The 21,958-nt window shown below is 44.4% G+C and overlaps 1 protein-coding gene across 1 annotated transcript in view; it reads left to right on the forward strand.

Annotated features, from left to right (window-relative positions):
* The window catches only part of LOC138744611 (engulfment and cell motility protein 3-like), a 219,177-nt gene that overhangs the window by 45,042 nt on the left and 152,177 nt on the right, over window positions 1–21,958 (forward strand).

The raw sequence follows: 21,958 nt of genomic DNA on the forward strand, positions 1-21,958 counted from the left end.
ACGGTGCCTGGAAAATGGCGCTGTGTCGGTTTGCCTGATCCTCCCCGACAGTGTCTACATTAGCAGCGGAACCCTAGCGTTGGTTCAAAGCCATGCCGTGGATATTGCAGTACGGATCATTACAGGACAGGGCCTATTCCCACGATGCTGTGCCAACCTATGTAAACTTACTCCTCAACAGTCTCACCCTTCCCTCCCTCTCGCTCACAGCCCTCTATATTTCTTACATCTATGTGTCTATCCAAGAGGTTTTTCAGTGCTCCTCTCATCCTCCACTCCCACCCCTGGCAATGGTACCCACCACTCAGAGTAGGAAAAAACTTACCTCTGACATCTCCCCTAAACTTTCCTCTAGTCACCTTTACTGTTGTCATCCCATGAAAAAGGTGCCGTCTATGCCTCTCATAATCATAGGTACCGCTCTTAAGTCACCACTCACCCTTCGCTGCTTCAAAGAGACAAGCCCAAGCTCACTGAACCTCGCTTCATAAGACATGTTCTCCATTCTGGGCAACATCCTGCTAAACCTCCTCTGCTCCCTCTCTAAAGCTTTCAGTGTCCTCCCTGTAATGAGGCAACTGGAAGTGAATGCAATACTCGAAGTGTGGTCTAACCAGTTTTATGCATTACCTCGTGGCTCTTCAATGCAATCCCCTGCTTAATATAACATAACATAACAATTACAGCACGGAAACAGGCCATTAGGCCCTTCTAGTCCGCACCGAACCAAACACCCCTTTCTAGTCCCACCTCCCTGCACAATGCCCATAACCCTCCATCTTCTTCTCATCCATATACCTGTCCAACCTTTTCTTAAATAATACAATTGACTCCGCCGCCACTATTTCTCCCGGAAGCTCATTCCACACGGCTACCACTCTCTGAGTAAAGAAGTTCCCCCTCATGTTACCTCAAACCTCTGCCCCTTAATTCTTAACTCATGTCCTCTTGTTTTAATCTTTCCTCCTCTTAACGGAAATAGTCTATCCACATCCACTCTGTCTATCCCTTTCATAATCTTAAATACTTCTATCAAATCCCCTCTCAACCTTCTACGCTCCAAAGAATAAAGACCTAATCTGTCCAATCTCTCCCTATACTCTAGATGCTTAAACCCAAGTAACATTCTGGTAAACCTCCTCTGCACTCTCTCCACTCTGTTTATATCCTTCCTATAATTAGGCGACCAGAACTGCACACAGAACTCCAAATTAGGCCGCACCAATGTCTTATACAATCTCAACATCACCTCCCAACTCCTATATTCCATGCAATCATTGATAAAGGCCAGCATACTAAAAGCCTTCTTCACCACCCTATTCACGTGAGTTTCTACCTTCAGGGAACGATGTACCATTACTCCTAAATCTTTCTGCTCTTCTGTATTCATCAATGCTCTCCCATTTACCACGTATGTCCTATTCTGATTCTTCTTACCTATATGAAGCACCTCACACTTATCAGCATTAAATTCCATCTGCCATTTTTCAGCCCACTTTTCTAAGCAGCCCAAATCCCTCTGCAATCCTTGAAAACCTTCATTATCCACTATTCCACCTGTCTTAGTATCGTCTGCATATTTACTAATCCAATTCACCACCCCATCATCTAGATCATTAATGTATATAACGAACAACAATGGGCCCAATACAGATCCTTGAGGCACACCACTGGTCACCGGCCTCCAACCTGACAGACAATTATCCACTACCACTCTCTGGCCTCTCCCTTTCAGCCAATGTTCAATCCATTTGACTATCTCAAAATTTATACCTAAAGACTGCACCTTCCTAACTAACCTTCCATGTGGTACCTTATCGAAGGCCTTACTGAAGTCCATATAGACAACATCCACTGCGCTACCCACATCCACATTCCTAGTCACCTCTTCAAAAAATTCAATCAGATTGGTCAAACATGACCTTCCTCCCACAAATCCATGTTGAGTGCTCCTGATCAGACCCTGTCTATCCAGATGTTTATAAGTACTATCTCTAAGAATTTTCTCCATTAATTTACTTACCACAGTCGTCAAACTTACAGGCCGATAGTTGCCAGGCTTTCTCCTTGAACCCTTTTTAAATAACGGAACCACATGCGCAATGCGCCAATCCTCTGGCACTATCCCCATATCTCTCTTTGGCTTGGCTTCGCGGACGAAGATTTATGGAGGGGGTAAAAAGTCCACGTCAGCTGCAGGCTCGTTTGTGGCTGACAAGTCCGATGCGGGACAGGCAGACACGATTGCAGCGGTTGCAAGGGAAAATTGGTTGGTTGGGTTGGGTGTTGGGTTTTTCCTCCTTTGCCTTTTGTCAGTGAGGTGGGCTCTGCGGTCTTCTTCAAAGGAGGTTGCTGCCCGCCAAACTGTGAGGCGCCAAGATGCACGGTTTGAGGCGTTATCAGCCCACTGGCGGTGGTCAATGTGGCAGGCACCAAGAGATTTCTTTAGGCAGTCCTTGTACCTTTTCTTTGGTGCACCTCTGTCACGGTGGCCAGTGGAGAGCTCGCCATATAACATGATCTTGGGAAGGCGATGGTCCTCCATTCTGGAGACGTGACCCATCCAGCGCAGCTGGATCTTCAGCAGCGTGGACTCGATGCTGTCGACCTCTGCCATCTCGAGTACTTCGACGTTAGGGGTGTAAGCGCTCCAATGGATGTTGAGGATGGAGCGGAGACAACGCTGGTGGAAGCGTTCTAGGAGCCGTAGGTGATGCCGGTAGAGGACCCATGATTCGGAGCCGAACAGGAGTGTGGGTATGACAACAGCTCTGTATACGCTTATCTTTGTGAGGTTTTTCAGTTGGTTGTTTTTCCAGACTCTTTTGTGTAGTCTTCCAAAGGCGCTATTTGCCTTGGCGAGTCTGTTGTCTATCTCATTGTCGATCCTTGCATCTGATGAAATGGTGCAGCCGAGATAGGTAAACTGGTTGACCGTTTTGAGTTTTGTGTGCCCGATGGAGATGTGGGGGGGCTGGTAGTCATGGTGGGGAGCTGGCTGATGGAGGACCTCAGTTTTCTTCAGGCTGACTTCCAGGCCAAACATTTTGGCAGTTTCCGCAAAGCAGGACGTCAAGCGCTGAAGAGCTGGCTCTGTATGGGCAACTAAAGCGGCATCATCTGCAAAGAGTAGTTCACGGACAAGTTTCTCTTGTGTCTTGGTGTGAGCTTGCAGGCGCCTCAGATTGAAGAGACTGCCATCCGTGCGGTACCGGATGTAAACAGCGTCTTCATTGTTGGGGTCTTTCATGGCTTGGTTCAGCATCATGCTGAAGAAGATTGAAAAGAGGGTTGGTGCGAGAACACAGCCTTGCTTCACGCCATTGTTAATGGAGAAGGGTTCAGAGAGCTCATTGCTGTGTCTGACCCGACCTTGTTGGTTTTCGTGCAGTTGGATAATCATGTTGAGGAACTTTGGGGGACATCCGATGCGCTCTAGTATTTGCCAAAGCCCTTTCCTGCTCACGGTGTCGAAGGCTTTGGTGAAGTCAACAAAGGTGATGTAGAGTCCTTTGTTTTGATCTCTGCACTTTTCTTGGAGCTGTCTGAGGGCAAAGACCATGTCAGTGGTTCCTCTGTTTGCGCGAAAGCCGCACTGTGATTCTGGGAGAATATTCTCGGCGACACTAGGTATTATTCTATTTAGTAGAATCCTAGCGAAGATTTTGCCTGCAATGGAGAGCAACGTGATTCCCCTGTAGTTTGAGCAGTCTGATTTCTCGCCTTTGTTTTTGTACAGGGTGATGATGGTGGCATCACGAAGATCCTGAGGCAGTTTACCTTGGTCCCAACAAAGCTTGAAAAACTCATGCAGTTTGGCATGCAGAGTTTTGCCACCAGCCTTCCAGACTTCTGGGGGGATTCCATCCATACCTGCTGCTTTGCCACTTTTCAGTTGTTCGATTGCCTTATATGTCTCATCCAGGGTGGGAACCTCATCCAGCTCTAGCCTTAGGGGCTGTTGAGGGAGCTGGAGCAGGGCGGAATCTTGGACTGAGCGGTTGGCACTGAAAAGAGATTGGAAGTGTACTGACCATCGGTTGAGGATGGAGATCTTGTCGCTGAGGAGGACTTTGCCGTCTGAGCTGCGCAGCGGGCTTTGGACTTGGGGTGAGGGGCCGTACACAGCCTTTAGAGCCTCGTAGAAACCCCTGAAGTCGCCAATGTCCGCGCTGAGCTGTGTTCGTTTGGCGAGGCTAGTCCACCACTCATTTTGGATCTCCCGGAGTTTGCGCTGAAGATGGCTGCATGCGCGACGGAAGGCTTGTTTCTTCTCTGGACAGGACGGCTTTGTAAGGTGAGCCTGGTGGGCAGCTCGCTTCTTTGCCAGCAGCTCCTGGATTTCCTGGCTGTTTTCGTCAAACCAGTCCTTGTTTTTCCTGGAGGAGAAGCCCAGTACCTCTTCAGTGGATTGCAGTATGGTAGTCTTCAACTGATCCCAGAGGGTTTCAGGGGACGGGTCCGTGAGGCGGGTTGCAACATCGAGCTTTGCTTTGAGGTTTGCCTGGAAGTTTCCTCTCGCTTCGTCTGACTGCAGGTTTCCAACATTGAACCTCTTTCTGGGGGCTTTATTGTTCCTGGGCTTTGGCTTGAAGTGAAGGTTGAGCTTGCAGCGAACCAGCCGGTGGTCAGTGTGGCATTCCGCGCTAGGCATGACCCTGGTGTGGAGCACATCTTGTTTGTCACTTTCTCGCACCAGGATGTAGTCCAGGAGGTGCCAGTGTTTGGATCGGGGATGCATCCAGGTGGTCTTAAGGCTGTCCCTCTGCTTAAAAAGGGTGTTTGTAATGACAAGTCGCTGTTCTGCGCAGAGCTCCAACAGGAGGCGCGCATTGTCGTTGCACTTGCCGACGCCATGCTTGCCCAGGATTCCTGGCCAGGTTTCTGAGTCTTTGCCGACACGAGCGTTGAAGTCGCCCAGGATGACAACCTTGTCGGCTGTAGGGGTACGTTGGATGAGGTTGCGCAGGTCGGTGTAGAACTTGTTCTTTTCTGCTGGTTCCGCCTGGAGGGTTGGAGCATAGACACTGATGAGGGTGATGTGACGCTTGTTTTGAAGTGGGAGTCGCATGGACATGATTCGGTCCGAGAGGCCTGTCGGAAGGTTTTCGAGTTTGGAGGCAATGAAGCTCTTGACCATGAAGCCTACACCAGATAGGCGTCGTTCATCCGAAGGCTTGCCAGACCAGTAGAGTGTGTAGCCCGCGCCGCGTTCTTGGAGGCTGCCTACATCTGCCAGGCGGACTTCACTGAGAGCGGCTATGTCAATGTCAAGTCTGAGGAGTTCATGTGCAATGAGGGCAGACCGACGTTCAGGTCGGTGGCTGTCAGCCTTGTCTAGCATGGTTCTGATGTTCCAGCATGCTAGCTTGAGTTTGTGAGCATCTTTTGAGGGGGAGGACGTGGAGGGGGAGGACGTGGAGGGGGAGGACGTGGAGGGGGAGGACGTGGAGGGGGAGGACGTGGACCTGTCCTCGGGTCTGCGCAAAGGAGCTTTTAGGTGGAGTGCAGTGCGTGCAGTACTGGCCCCACCCTTTACACCCATGGTTCGTGTGCCTTGGCCAAGCAAGCTGGGACGTGGCAGCGAGGTCCTTGGGTCGTAGGTTTTATATCGGAGTGGCCTTCTCCTATTCAGGTTTCTTACCCGGGCTACTCTTTGCAGATGATGCCGCTTTAGTTGCCCATTCAGAGCCAGCTCTTCAGCGCTTGACGTCCTGCTTTGCGGAAACTGCCAAAATGTTTGGCCTGGAAGTCAGCCTGAAGAAAACTGAGGTCCTCCATCAGCCAGCTCCCCACCATGACTACCAGCCCCTCACATCTCCATCGGGCACACAAAACTCAAAACAGTCAACCAGTTTACCTATCTCGGCTGCACCATTTCATCAGATGCAAGGATCGACAATGAGATAGACAACAGACTCGCCAAGGCAAATAGCGCCTTTGGAAGACTACACAAAAGAGTCTGGAAAAACAACCAACTGAAAAACCTCACAAAGATAAGCGTATACAGAGCCGTTGTCATACCCACACTCCTGTTCGGCTCCGAATCATGGGTCCTCTACCGGCACCACCTACGGCTCCTAGAACGCTTCCACCAGCGTTGTCTCCGCTCCATCCTCAACATCCATTGGAGCGCTTTCATCCCTAACGTCGAAGTGCTCGAGATGGCAGAGGTCGACAGCATCGAGTCCACGCTGCTGAAGATCCAGCTGCGCTGGGTGGGTCACGTCTCCAGAATGGAGGACCATCGCCTTCCCAAGATCGTGTTATATGGCGAGCTCTCCACTGGCCACCGTGACAGAGGTGCACCAAAGAAAAGGTACAAGGACTGCCTAAAGAAATCTCTTGGTGCCTGCCACATTGACCACCGCCAGTGGGCTGATAACGCCTCAAACCGTGCATCTTGGCGCCTCACAGTTTGGCGGGCAGCAACCTCCTTTGAAGAAGACCGCAGAGCCCACCTCACTGACAAAAGGCAAAGGAGGAAAAACCCAACACCCAACCCCAACCAACCAATTTTCCCTTGCAACCGCTGCAATCGTGTCTGCCTGTCCCGCATCGGACTTGTCAGCCACAAACGAGCCTGCAGCTGACGTGGACTTTTTACCCCCTCCATAAATCTTACCGCCAGAGCCTCTGCTATTTCCTCCTTCGCTTCTCTCAATGTCCTGGGGAAGATCCCGTCTGGTCCCGGAGACTTATCCACCTTTATATTCTTCAAAAGCCTTAAAACTACACCTTTTGTAATCTCTATATTCCCCATATTTACCCAATTTGCTTTTTTTTATCTCACATCTCCCAATATCCTTCTCCTTAGTGAATACCGAAGAAAAGAAACTGTTCAATATCTCCCCCATTTCTCTAGGCTCCACACACAGTTTTCCGCTCTGATTTTCTAAGGGACCAATTTTGTCTCTAGCTTTCCTCTTACCATTAACATATTTGTAGAACTCTTTTGGATTAGTTTTCACCCTGCTTGCCATAGTTTCCTCGTACCTTCTTTTAGCTTTCCTAATTCCTCTCTTAAGATTCCTCTTACATTCAATGTATCTTTCAAACATCTCCTTAACTCCATGCTTCTTATATCTAATGTACGCCTCCCTTTTTCTTCGAACCAAGTTTCCAATATTCCTTGAAAACCACGGCTCTCTCAAACCTTTTGCCCCTCCTTTTAACCTAACAGGAACATAAAGCTTTTGCACTCTCAAAATCTGATCTTTAAAAGACTTCCATCTCTCTACTACATCCTGCCCATAAAACAAATTGTCCCAATGAAGAACCACACACCATACGCCTTTCCTACGCTGTGCGTGCACACCCACGTTTTGCCATCAGCACACAGAGGAAATTAAGATGCGCAACAAAAGGTTAGTTACCTAAAATAAAGTAATTAATAATGATTGGTGTAAAAATACGTTACTTCGTAGAATGCAGTCTTACTTGTATTACATAAAACATGCCAGTACAGGTTTATTAGCCGTGAGAGAGTGACAAAATTATCTTGAAACAACTTCAAGTTTACATTTGCACAAGCATTCGGTGCTCACGTATTTTTGTCACAGAATGTCCAAGAATTTGCACACATTGACGACTAAAAATGAGAGGGAACATTGATCGCAACAGGTAAACTCGCGCAAGTATTCTCAATCACTCCACACTGTGCAACCAGTCACATTGGACTTAATCCTACCAATAGTAGCAACTATTTATACAGGCTCATCACGACCAAGGACTACAATGCACTAACCACCATTCCTTGTCTAACGTGGGTGTGGCTCAGGTGCTTTCTACCACTACAACAGTATACAACAGCCCCGATCCCTCTGTAGTGCACTTCTCCAGCGTTGTCTACAGCAGGGTTCGTCTCAGAGTCGAAGAGCAAAAGAGGAAGGGCTACTGCACATGGTGGACTTCATAAAGCAGTAAGCTGGAGGGTCCGGCCCAGGTAATCACTAGGTGATAAAAGGAGCCAATGGTCAGGTATGCACTTATGGGTGGGCAGAGTCCAACCTTGATTGGCAGGTGATGTGACTTCTAACCTGGTTCCAGACAGAGAGGTTACATGACTCTCCATAATTCACACTAACACCAGGTTCCAGGCAGAGAGTTTACATGACTCTCCATAATTCACACTCACACCAGGTTCCAGACGGAGAGGTCACGTGACCCTCCACTATCCACACACTCTCCATGTTCCAGGTGGAGAGGTCATATGACCCTCCATACTCTTCACTTTCCACACACTCACCAGGTTCCAGACGGAGGGGACAAATGACCCTCCACTATCTACACTACAACCTTCTTTAACACCCTAACAACTTGCATGGCAACCTTGAGGACATCAACCCCAAGGGATAATTGGGAATGGATCTGCAACCAGCATTCCCTGTTGGAGAAGGAAATCTGGCCTAACAAACTCTCCTAGGATGTTGACTGTTGGTTTCCCTCCATAGATGCTGCCTGACTGGCTGAGTCCCATTGTTTGCTCCGCTCCTCCCTCACCCACCTCAGGAGTGTCCATGGCCACTTTAACTTTTGTTTGAAAGTCACGTGACTCATTGGAGTGAACTGGCTCTGCTTGACCCCTGGCCCTTTCTTCTGGAATGGGTCCAATTGGCGACCTATTGGACCTTCCCCTTGGTATCTGTACTCTCCACGAATGAAGCAATAGCCCTGGTTCTATTTGAGGCCAGTGGGAACCCATGTCTCCTCAGCACTGGGCTTACCTTTGTACCTTTTGGGGCTGTGTTGGCTCCTGGACTGGCCATGACAGGGAGGGAATATGCTCTCCCTGGTCTTTGCTTCTTTGCTTTTCCCTGCCTCATCCCAGAGCCCAGCATTGCTCTGCGTCTGGCTTCATGTGCGTGGACACACTCTGCTAGAGGTGCTCAGTGGACCAAGAAAAGTAGGGGAGAACAAGAACTGTCCATTTTTTTATCATCTTTCAGACAGGCTTTGACTTCATCTGTGGAATTCCATCCCAAACCCTCCGAGTTGTTCCACAAAGCCCAACTCAGTGACCAACTTCTATAGGTCAGGGTTAGTTAGTTGTGTGTTCGTGTGTATGTTGGTCTGTGCATTTATATCTGTATGTTTCTAGTGTGGTGTGTGTGGAGAAGTGGGTCTATTTGGGTGTAATGTAAGTTAAGGTGCGTGTGCGCCCGTGTGTGTGTGTGTGCAGGGTGGGTCTGTGTGTGTAGTGTATGTTAAGGTGTGTGTGCCCATGTGGTTGTGCATGTGTGTGAGAGAGAGATGGGGTGGGACCATGTGTGTATCTGCGGGGTGGGTCCATGTGTGTGTAGTGTATGTTAAGGTGTGTGTGTCCATGTGGTTGTGTGTGAGAGAGAGAGGGGGTGGGACCATGTGCGTGTCTGCGGGGTGGGTCTATGTGCAGTGTATGTTAAGGTGTGTGTATCTAAGTGAGTGTGTGTCTCCAGCTATGTGCAAATACAGCTTTGTGTGCATATGTTTTCACATATACGAACATGCAGGCATGTCTGGAGGTGTGTGTGGGCATGCTATCCCAGTCTGACCTAAGGGGGTGCGGGGAATCCACATCCTCACCATCCCTCCCCTTTCCTCATGTCTGTGTTTGATCAAGCATCAGTGGGCATGCACGCACTCGCGGACACTCAACGACACTGATTCTCATGTGCACTCACATACGACCCTGAGCTGCAGAAGGCATTGGGAGCACCAGGCAAAAGTCCGTTTTGGAGGTAGCTTTTGTGGAACAACTTGGAGGACTGGGGAGGGCATTTCAGAGGTGAAGACAAGGCCCCCAGTGCTGGATTGAGGAATAGTTCTGGACAGAATCTATCAAACACCAACTCAGATTCACGGTTAAACATACCTGTTGGCCTGCGCTGCTCCCCTGCCCTTTCCTCCCTCCCCTCCTCCTGCCACCTTTTAATTCAGGCTCTGGCCTGCTTTTTGGTCATACCTTGACGAAGGGCCCAGGCTCGAAATGTTGGCCACACTTCCTGCATCATGTGCTGAATTTCTCAAGCATTTTTGTGCATTGCCGCTCAGATCTAGAGCCGGGGTCCAGTGCAGCCTCGCCTGTGTCCCCTGATGTACAACGGAGGCAGTGCACTGCTGCTCAGAGGGCAGAAAAATGCTTCATGGTTAAATTTCATTGTCCCCCCCCACCTCACTGGAAAGACCAGAGTATAGTACGTAGCAATGTGTGACTATATGATCTCTCTAAATAAAGTGTGGCGGGAGCATGAGAATAGATGTGAAGTGCCTTCCCATGGAAAAGCAAGTTGCACTTGTAATGCTTTGAAATGTGTGCATTTTTTTGAGATGTGGTGAGACGGTGTATGTGTGTCTGCAGGGTGGGTCTATGTTTGTGTAGTTTAAGTTAAGGTCTGTGTGCCTATGTGGTTGTGCATGTGTGAGAGAGAGATGTGGTGGGACCATATGTGTGTCTGCAGGGTGGGTCTATGTGTGTGTGTAGTGTATGTTAAGGTGTGTGTCCATGTGGTTTGTGTGTGTGTGAGAGAGAGAGGGAGTGGGACCATGTGCGTGACTAGGGGTAGGTCTATGTGCAGTGTATGTTAATGTGTATGAGCATTAGACATTGGGAGAGGGTATTGGAATTACCTTTGAGAGTTGCTAGGAAATTGAGTATCTGACCAGAACCTCAGACCATAGATATTTTTTAATGGAAGCCAATAAATTTCAAGGACAGAACACAGAGCAGGACAGAACAGGCCAATGTTGTGTTGACCAACATAAACATCAATCTAATCCTTTCCATCCACACACGCATAACCCTTGATTTTCTTTACATGCCAATCCTAAGAATCTTTTTAAGTGTCTCTGTTGTACCTTTCTGGGGTGGGTGGGTGGGTGGGTGGGTGGGTGGGTGTGTGTGTGTGTGTGTGTGTGTGTGTGTGTGTGTGTGTGTGTGTGTGTGTGTGTGTGTGTGTGTGTGTGTGTGTGTGTGTGTGTGTGTGTGTGTGTGTGTGTGTGTGTGTGTGTGATTCACTAAAAGATTATGGGGTCAGGCCAGGGAAGTGAGTTGGATATTTACAGATTGTTTTGTTGACCACCTTCACTCAGTCCACTGCATCAGCAAGAACTTCCCAGTGGCTCACCACCAATTCCACACCCCATTCCCACTCCGACATATCTCTCCATGGACTCATGCACTGCCTTTACCGAGGCCACCTGAAAACTGGAGGAACAATACCATGTATTCTGACTTTGCACTCTTCAAGCAGACTCCTTCAATTTCCGTTAACCTCCCATCCCAGGTCTCAGTCGTTCCCTTGTCCCTCCAACTCCCCTCCTCCTGCTTCCCAACCCTCCCTTCTGTTAGAGACCACCTTTCTCTGCCCTCGCCATCTCCTTCCCCTCCTACCTGTGTCTGCCGATCCCCTTTACCCACCCTCCCCACATCTTCTGCCTGTTTCTTGGTAATCCTGCTGAGGGGGTGGGGGGTGTGGCATGATGGCATAGGTGGGAGATGTGAGGAGACAGCTCTCCCAACAGAACTGCTAAAAAGCAAATTTTTTAAAGTTTTGTTAGGATTTTAAAAAATATTAAATACAGCTCCACAATTCTTTATCCGGACATCTAAAATCCAGAAAGCTCTGAAGTCCAGCAACTGGGGAGAGAGACGGCAGCGCGAGTTGGGCAGGCTGTGGGGGGGGGGGGAACTGGCTGCGCAAGTTGAGCGGGCGAGGGGGGGTAGACCGGCAGCGCAAGTTGGGCGGGCGAGGAGGGTGGGGAGACGGCAGCGCGATTGGAAGGGGTTGGGGGTGGATACAGCAGCACAATTCGAGTGGGTTTAAATCTGGCTTTCTGAAATCTGGAAAAATCCGAAATTTGGAACACACTGTCCCCCAAGGGTTCCGGATAAAATATCGTGTACCTGTATTTTTCTTTTTTTCTTTTTATTTTTTCTTCTTTGGCTTGGCTTTGCGGACGAAGATTTATGGAGGGGTAATGTCCACGTCAGCTGCAGGATCGTTTGTGGCTGACAAGTCCAATGCGGGACAGGGGCAGACACGGTTGCAGCGGTTGCAAGGGAAAATTGGTTGGTTGGGGTTGGGTGTTGGGTTTTTCCTCCTTTGTCTTTTGTCAGTGAGGTGGGCTCTGCGGTCTTCTTCAAAGGAGGTTGCTGCCTGCCGAACTGTGAGGCGCCAAGATGCACGGTTTGAGGTGATATCAGCCCACTGGCGGTGGTCAATGTGGCAGGCACCAAGAGATTTCTTTAGGCAGTCCTTGTACCTCTTCTTTGGTGCACCTCTGTCTCGGTGGCCAGTGGAGAGCTCGCCATATAACACGATCTTGGGAAGGCGATGGTCCTCCATTCTGGAGACGTGACCTACCCAGCGCAGTTTGATCTTCAGCAGCATGGATTCGATGCTGTCGGCCTCTGCCATCTCGAGTACTTCGATGTTGGAGATGAAGTCGCTCCAATGAATGTTGAGGATGGAGCGGAGACAACGCTGGTGGAAGCGTTCTAGGTGCCGTAGGTGATGCCGGAGCCAAACAGGAGTGTGGGTATGACAAGCCTCCAAGAATGTGGCGCGGACTACTGGCCTGGCAAGCCTATGGATGAACGACGCCTATCTGGTGTAGGCTTCATGGTCAAGAACTCCATTGCCTCCAAACTCGAAAACCTCCCGACAGCCCACTCGGACCGGATCATGTCCTTGCGACTCCCCCTTCAAAACAAGCGTCGCATCACCCTCATCAGTGTCTATGCTCCAACCCTCCAGGCGGAACCAGCAGAAAAGGACAAGTTCTACACTGATCTGCGCAACCTCATTCAACGCACCCCTACAGCCGACAAGGTTGTCATCCTTGGCGACTTCAACGCTCACCAAAGACTCAGAAACCTGGCCAGGAATCCTGGGAAATCATGGTGTCGGCAAGTGCAACGACAACGGGCGCCTCCTGTTGGAGCTCTGCGCAGAACAGCGGCTTAAACACCCTTTTTCAGCAGAGAGACAGCCTGAAGACTACCTGGATGCATCCCCGATCCAAACACTGGCACCTCCTGGACTACGTCCTGGTGCGAGAAAGAGACAAACAAGATGTGCTCCACACCAGGGTCATGCCCAGCGCGGAATGCCACACTGACCACTGGCTGGTTCGCTGCAAGCTCAACCTTCACTTCAAGCTAAAGTCCAGGAACAGTAAAGCCCCCAGAAAGAGGTTCAATGTTGGAAACTTGCAGTCAGACAAAGTGAGAGGAAACTTCCAGGCAAACCTCAAAGCAAAGCTCGAGGATGCAATCCGCCTCACGGACTCGTCCCCTGAAACCCTCTGGGATCATCTGTATTTTTATAAAGCACTCTTAACTGTAATAATGAGGGAAACAAAGTCTCAAACAGTTAAAACAAAACAACCCAGAAACAACCATCAACTACCGAAGAATTTGGGCCTTCCTTCGAGATGGCGCCTAGAGATTTGATTTCTCACCATCCGCGTCCAGAGACCATCTTCAGGAAAAGTACAGATGACTCCTCAGAGCGCCGGCGAAGATGGTGCTGGGGCCTGGAGATGTCTTCCTTTGGACTATGAAGAACAGCCACGTATGTGCGTTCCATCAAGTTCGGCCTCTGGTGCGGAGGGGACTGATCTCAGAGGGAAAGTACCAGACCCTGCGGATGTGTCGAGATGCTGTCACTTTTAACGGAAGAAGAAGTAGGTGAAGTCGTCGGTGGAACTGAAGGAGAGGAAGTCTATCCAGGCACAGAAGAAGACGAAACTGTGATATACGAGGGTAGGCCCTTAACTAAATATGTTCAGGAGAAGACTGAAGCTTCTCATTATCCAGACCCTGCAGTCCTATTAGATACTTTGTTCAAACAAATTGTAATTATGTCAATGCAAATGAATCAAGGTTTTTCATCTTTAAATAATTAATTTACTGGCATGAAGGAGGAAATGCTAATGATTAAGTCTGATGTGGCAAAATGTGTGAAGCTGGTGGATAAAGTGCAAGATAAAGTTAAGAAGATTGAAGAGGACGTTCACGATTGTCGTGATGTTGAGCAACGTAAAGAAAGGGTGGAACAGATGGAGGATTCTTTTACTGGTTGGAAAATACAACAAAATTATTTATTGAAGAAGATTGTTGCTTTGGAGAATCAGAATCAAAGGAATAATGTTAAAATTGTTGGACTACCTGAAGATTTTGAAGTGGTAGACCCGGTACAATTTTTTTTAAGAAATGGATTCCTGACGATTTGGGAAAGGAATATTTTCTAAATGATTTAGAGCTGGATAGAGCTCACAGAGCAATTAGAAAGAAGCTTTTCCTGGACAACGGCCACGCTCCGTATTAATTAGGTGTTTGCGTTATCAAGATAGAGAACTGATTTTACGGGTTGCAGTTCAGAATTCAAGAAAAAGTAGAGATTTTTTCTATGCAGATTTGAGTCAAGCTGTTATTAAACATCACAAAGAATTTAATTCTGCCAAATCTGTTTTGTGGAAGGAAGGATATAAATTTGCTTTTCGATACCCTGCTATTCTTAAAGTTGTTTATGGAGATTTTCAATCCCAGTTTTTTTAGGTATGTTACTGAAGCTCTTACATTTGCTAATTCTTTGCCTGATAATGTGGTAGCGATTAGTGAAACATGGTTACAGGAGGGCTGTGACTGGCAGCTAAATATTCCTGGATATAGTTGCTTTAGGTGTGATAGAACGGTGGGGGGGGGCAAGAGATGGTGGGGTTGCACGACTTGTTAGAGAAAATATTACAGCGGTACTTAGGTGTGATAGAATAGAAGGCTCATCCAGGGAGGCTATTTGGGTGGAATTGAGGAATGAGAATGGGGAAGTTATAATTATAGGGGTGTATTATAGACCACCAAATGGGGAACACGAATTAGAGGAACAAATTAGTAGGGAGATAGCAGTTATTTGTAATAAGCACAGGGTAGTGATTGTGGAGGATTTTAATTTTCCAGATATTGATTGGGAAACCCATTCTGTAAAAGGGCTGGATGGGTTGGAGTTTGTAAAATGTGTGCAGGACAGCTTTTTACATCAATACGTGGAGGTACCAACTAGAGAGGGAGCTGTGTTGGATTTACTGTTGGGGAATGAGATGGGTCAGGTGACAGAGGTATGTGTGGGGGAGAACTTCGGGTCCATTGATCTTAGTACTATACTTCAAGGTAATTATGGAAAAGGATCGGTCTGGGCCAAGAGTTGAGGTTTTTGAATGGGGAAAAGCTAGGTTTGAGGAGATGTGAAAGGATTTACAAGGGGTGGATTGGGATCATTTGTTTTCTGGGAAGGATGTAATAGAGAAATGGAGGGTCTTTTAAAGGAGAGATTTTAAGAGTATAAAATCTTTATAAAGCTGTTAGATTGAAAGGTAAGCTCAAAAATTTAAGAGAGCCGTGGTTCTCAAGGGATATTGGAAACTTGGTTCGAAAAAAGAGGGAGTACTACAAGAAATATAAGAAATGTGAAAAATGTAAAAATAATCTTAAGAAAGAAATTAGAAAAGCTAAAAGAAGGTATGAGGTGGCTATAGCAAGCAGGGTGAAAATAAATCCAAAGGGTTTCTACAAATATGTAAATAGCAAAAGGAAAGTGAGAGATAAAATTGGTCCAATAGAGAATCAGAAAGGACAAATGTGAGTGGAGCCAAAAGAGATGGGGGAGGTCTTGAACAATTTATTTTCCTCAGTATTTAGTGAGGAGAAGGATATTGAACTGTGCAGGGTAAAGGAAGCAAAGGGGGTATATATGGAGACTATAGTGATAAAGAAAAATGTAGTACTGGAGCTTTTGAAACATATAAAGGTGGATAAGTCTCCAGGTCCTGACAGGATTTTCGCCAGGACCTTGAGAGAAGATAGTGAGGAAATAGCGGAGGCTCTGGCAGTGATTTTTCAAATGTCATTATAGATGGGTATAGTGCCGGAGCATTGGCGTGTTGTGCATGTGGTTCCTTTGTTTAAAAAGGGTTCGAGGAGCAACCCTAGCAATTATCGGCCTGTAAGTTTGATATCTGTGGTAGGTAAATTGATGGAAAGCGTTCTTAGAGATAGTATATATAAGTATATGGAGGGACAGGGTCTTATCAGGGACACTCTACACGGAAGGTCGTGTTTAACTAATCTTGTTGAATTTTTTGAAGAGGTGACTAGAAATGTTGATGAGGGTATAGCAATGGATGTTGTCTATATGAACTTCAGTAAGGACTTCGATAAGGTTCCACATGGGAGGATAGTTATGAAGGCTAAATCCTTGGGTATTAATTTCGCGATAGTCAAATGGATTCAACAGTGGCTGGAAGGAAGGTGCCAGAGAGTAGTAGTAGATAATTGTTTGTCAGGATGGAGGCCGGTGACAAGTGGTGTACCTCAGGGTTCGGTATTGGGACCATTGCTGTTTGTCATATATATTAATGATCTGGAGGATGGGGCGGTAAATTGGATTAGTAAATATGCAGATGATACTAAAATAGGGGGAATTGTGGATGATGAAGAGGGTTTTCAAAGATCGCAGAGGGATTTAAACTGCTTAGAGGAGTGGGCAGAAAGATGGCAGATGGAGTTTAATGCTGATAAGTGTGAGATGCTTTATTTTGAAAAGAATAATCAAAGCAGGACATATGTGGTAAATGGGAGGGCATTGAAGAATGCAGTGGAGCAGAAAGATCTAAGAATAATGGTGCATTGTTCCTTGAAGGTAGGAGCGCATGTGGATAGGGTGGTGAAGAAGGCCTTTCGTATGCTTGCCTATATAAATCAGTGCATAGAATATAGGAGTTGGGAAGTAATGATGAAACTGTACAAGGCAATGGTGAGGCCAAATTTAGAGTATTGTGTACAGTTCTGGTCACCAATTTATAGGAAGGATATTAACAAGATAGAGAGAGTGCAGAGAAGATTTACAAAAATGTTGCCTGGGTTTCAGCATCTAGAATAAAGGAAAGATTGAGCAAATTACGTCTTTATTCCTTGGAATGTAGAAGGGGATTTGATAGAGGTCTTTAAGATAATGAGAGGGTTAGATAGAGTTGATGTGGAAAGGCTTTTCCCATTGAGAGTAGGAGAGATGGATACAAGAGGTCATGTGTTGAGAGTTGACGGGCAAAGGTTTAGGAGTAACATGAGGGGGAACTTTTTTACTCAGAGAGTGGTTACTGTGTGGAATGGGCTTCCAGGAAAGGTGGTGGAGGCAGAGTCAATTTTGTCATTTAAGTAAGAGTTGGATAAGTATATGGATGAGAGGGAGATGGAGGGATATGGGCAGAGTGCTGGTAAGTGGGATTAGAGGAGGGTACTTGGATCAGTGCAGTCTAGAAGGGCCAAATTGGCCTGTTTCTGTGCTGTAATTGTTATATGGTTATAAACAGAAGTCAAGAAAGTCTTTCTCAACAATTCAAACCAGCTCAATAGGAGAAGAAGAATGGTGTGCTGGAGAGGGAATGTCAACAGTTGATTGAAATTGACATTGATGATGATGTTAACAGAGATGTGGAGGAAGCTTATCATACTTGAGATGATTTATTTACTGTTTTTTTATTGATTGTTCTGTTCAGGGGTGGTGGTTTTGTTTGCTTCTCCTTCTGAAGTCGATGGCCATTTTGTGGCATTAGTCACTTTCTGTATAATTGAGGGAGGTTGTACTGAGGTATAGCACTTCTTTTTTGTTGTTGGGGGTTTTCTTTTTTTTTCTTTCTTTTGAGGAGATGTATTTTTTTGTATATTGACCATGGATTGGAGTACCACTACATGTGGCATGGAAGTTTTTGAGGTAAATTAAGATGACCAATTTAAATTTTGCTACTTTTAATGTTAATGGGCTCAATAATCCAATTAAGAGAAAAAGAGTATTGGCATATATTAAAGAGTTGAAAGTTGTTGCTTTTTTGCAAGAAACACATTTAACTGAGAAGGAACATCAGAAATTAAAAAAGAGATTGGGTTGGTCAGGTTGTAGCTTCTTCATTTAATTCTAAAGCAAGAGGTGTAGCTATTTTGATTATTAAGAAATTATCATTTAAGTTGGAATCAGTAATTGAATCAGTTGGTAGACTTTTAGTTGTAAATTGTAAAATTTATTCTGAATCATGGACTTTGATGGACATTTATGCTCCTAATGTAGAAGATGAGAAATTTATGTTAGATTCTTTTCTTAATTTGAATCAGGCATATGAAAAGTTTGATTGGGGGTGATTTTAATTGTTGTTTGGATCCATTATTGGATAAATTTCCAAAAATGGTAATGAGGACTAAAATGGCAAAACAGGTGATAATGTGATAATAAATATATGAATTTAGTCGATATGTAGAGGAGATTAAATCCTAAAGAGAAATATTTTTCATTTTATTCATTTTGACATGGCTCTTATTTATTTTTGATATTGGCACAATTAGGTCGCTTTGTATCAGCTGAGTATAAGATTAGAACATTGTCAGATCATTCTATTTTATTAATAATATGTGCAGGCTTAGAAAGGATTGACACTACGTATCAATGGAGATTCAACTCTTGTTAAAAAATGTAGAATTTTGTAATTTTAGAAGGGATCAAATACAGCAATTTTTAAAAATAAATACGGATTCAGTTAATCATAAATTTGTTTTATGGGATGCTTTAAAGGTGTATCTGAGAGGACAAATTATTAGTTCTACATCTAAAATTAAGAAACTATTCATCTGGTTAATAAATTGGAGAAAGAGATAGAAATTTTAGAAAAAGATTTGCAACAGAATTCAACAGAGATTAAAAAAGTACATTTGATTAATATGAAATTACAATACAATACATTACCAACTTATACATTTTAGAAGTTATTACAAAGAACTAAACAAAGATATTATTAGGGGAAAGAGCTCATAAAGTTTTAGCTTGGCAATTGAAGATGGAATGTTTCAATAACAATGAATGCAATTAGAAAGGATTAAATAATTACATATAAGAGATTAATTATGTCTTTAGGGAATTTTATGCAAAATTATATATATCTGAATCAGATAAAGATGAAGTTAAAATTGAAATTTTTTTTATCGAGGAAGTCACGTGATGGAGTAGTGGCCGGACGGTGAACTCCAGCCCTCTCCAGAAAAGTTGAAAAAAATAAAGGAAAGCACAAAGGCACAAAAATAAAAATTAAAGTAAAGTGAAAATAAAGGTGGAAAGAAGATGGCAACGAAAAAAGAAAAGTCGAAACCAACGGTAAGAAGAGAGGAAGAGAAGACAACGGAAGAAGAAGGAGAAGGCCTTACCTGTTCGAAGAGGCCCGCGGTGGAGAGAGAAGCCCATTCCCTCAGGTCGGTAGAAAGTGGACTACAAAAATGGCTCGCTGAGCCGAGTAAAAGTGCGCAACCGCGCATGCAAAAAAACACACCGACGGGAGGGGTGACCAGCTGGGGAGTCGATCTCCACAGCCGGCAATGACAGCTACAGAACAGCAGCAGCAAGAGGAGAACATAGAAGACAACGAAAACAAGAAAGAAGAGAAGAAAAAGAAAACAAAGAAACAACAGATGGCCAACCCAGAGGAAGAAGAAGAGGAAGAGGAAGAGTACAGTGAAATGGAAGAAGAAGGGAAAAGCAAGACAATGGATATATTTTCTCTTATTAAAGAATACATGGATTCATTTAAAGAATGGCAAGCACAAGAATTTAGTGATTTAAGAAGAAGAATAAACAGTACAGAAGAGAAAGTGAATAAAATAGATATGTCCATATCAGAAATAGGAAAAAGAATGGACAAGGTGGAAGAACGAGAAGCAGCAGTAGAAATGGAGGTAGAGGACTTAAAAAAGAAATTAGAAGAATCTAATAAAAAAGTTAAAGAGACACAAGAGCTGTTAGCTCAGAAAATAGATATAATGGAAAATTATAACAGAAGAAATAATATAAAGATAGTGGGCCTTAAGGAAGATGAAGAAGGCAAGAATATGAGAGAGTTCATAAAAGATTGGATCCCCAGGATCTTAGGATGTCCAGAACTACAGCAAGAAATGGAAATAGAAAGGGCACATAGAGCATTAGCCTTTAAACCACAACCACAACAAAAGCCAAGATCCATTTTAGTGAAATTCCTAAGATATACTACAAGAGAAAAGGTACTGGAGAAAACAATGGAGAAAGTAAGAGAGGACAACAAGCCACTGGAGTACAAAGGGCAAAAAAATTTTATTTATCCAGATATAAGTTTTGAACTCCTGAAGAAGAGAAAGGAGTTCAATACAGCAAAGGCGATTTTATGGAAGAAAGGGTATAAATTTATACTAAAGCATCCAGCGGTATTGAAAATATTTATTCCAGGACAGCAAAACAGACTATTCTCGGATCCAGAGGAAGCATGAAAATTTGCAGAACAATTACAAAATAGACTGAGAGATGAAGACGTGTAACAAGAGTACAAAAGACTGCGAACTAAAAAGATGTGTGTATAGGACTATATACATATATAATACATATATTACATAAGTGTATGTGCATTTAAAAGAAAATATATAGTGTATAGAGAAGAATTAATGAGGGAAAAAAAGGGGAAGAGAGGAGTAAAGAGGGAATTTAGAGAGTGACCTTTGTTGGATAAAAAAATTGAAATCTTTTCTGGGGGGGGCTGGGTAGGGAGAAATTACGGTCACTGCAAAATCAGTTGACGCTTGCGAGTGAATTCGCAAATCCAAATGGAGAGGGGAGATGTGGTTGCCTGACAAGGGATAATGGGCAACTCAGGAAGGGGAGGGGACAATGGGGTTAAAGAAATATTAGGTAGGAGAATCAGGGGAATGTTTGATGTGTTAAAAATGTTGTCTTATAAACTGTTCAAAGAAAGAAAGCAGAAATGGATGAGAAGGAAAGGTGATGATGAGGAAACGGAAGGGAAAGATAAACAAAGTATAAAATGGCTACATTAAACTATATGACTTTAAATATTAATGGAATACATAACCAAATCAAAAGGAAGAAACTGCTAAATTTACTGAAAAAAGAAAAAATTGATATTGCATTTGTGCAAGAAACACACTTAACTGAAGTGGAGCACAAGAAATTAAAGAGAGATTGGATAGGACATGTAACGGCAGCGTCATATAACTCAAAAGCTAGAGGAGTGGCTATATTAATCAGTAAAAATGTACCAATTAAAATAGAAGAGGAAATAATAGATCCAGCAGGAAGATATGTAATGATAAAATGTCAGATATATTCGGAGTTTTGGAATTTACTTAATATATATTCGCCTAATGAAGAAGATCAAAAATTTATGCAGGATATTTTTCTGAAGATAGCAGATACGCAAGGGAATATATTAATAGGAGGGGATTTCAATCTCAATTTGGATTCAAACATAGATAAAACCGGGAAAAAAATTAACAGAAAGAATAAAGTAACCAAATTTATAATTAAATCGATGCAAGAAATGCAACTTTTGGATATATGGAAGAAACAACACCCAAAGGAAAAGGAATATTCATATTATTCGGATAGACATAAAACATATTCAAGAATAGATTTATTCCTGTTATCAGCTTGTATACAAGATAGAGTTAGGAAAATAGAATATAAAGCTAGAATATTATCGGACCATTCACCCTTGATATTGACAATAGAGTTAGAGGATATCCCTCCAAAAATGTATAGATGGAGATTAAACCCCATGCTACTTAAAAGACAGGATTTTAGAGAATTCATAGAAAGACAAATTAAAATGTATTTTGAAATAAATACGGAATCAGTGAAGGATAAGTTTGTTATGGGACGCAATGAAAGCGTTCATCAGAGGGCAAATAATAAGTTACGTAACTAAGATGAAGAAGGATTACAATCAGGAAACAACAGTTGGAAAAGGAAATAGCAGATATAGAGAAAGAATTAGCAAGGAAGGAAGACACTACTAAAAGAAGGGAATTGGTAGATTAAAAAAAATATGAAACATTTCAAACATATAAGGTGGAGAAAAGTATAATGAAGACAAAGCAGAAATATTACGAACTAGGAGA

This window comes from Narcine bancroftii, chromosome 10 (genome assembly GCF_036971445.1).
Source record: "Narcine bancroftii isolate sNarBan1 chromosome 10, sNarBan1.hap1, whole genome shotgun sequence".
Lineage (NCBI taxonomy): Eukaryota > Metazoa > Chordata > Chondrichthyes > Torpediniformes > Narcinidae > Narcine > Narcine bancroftii.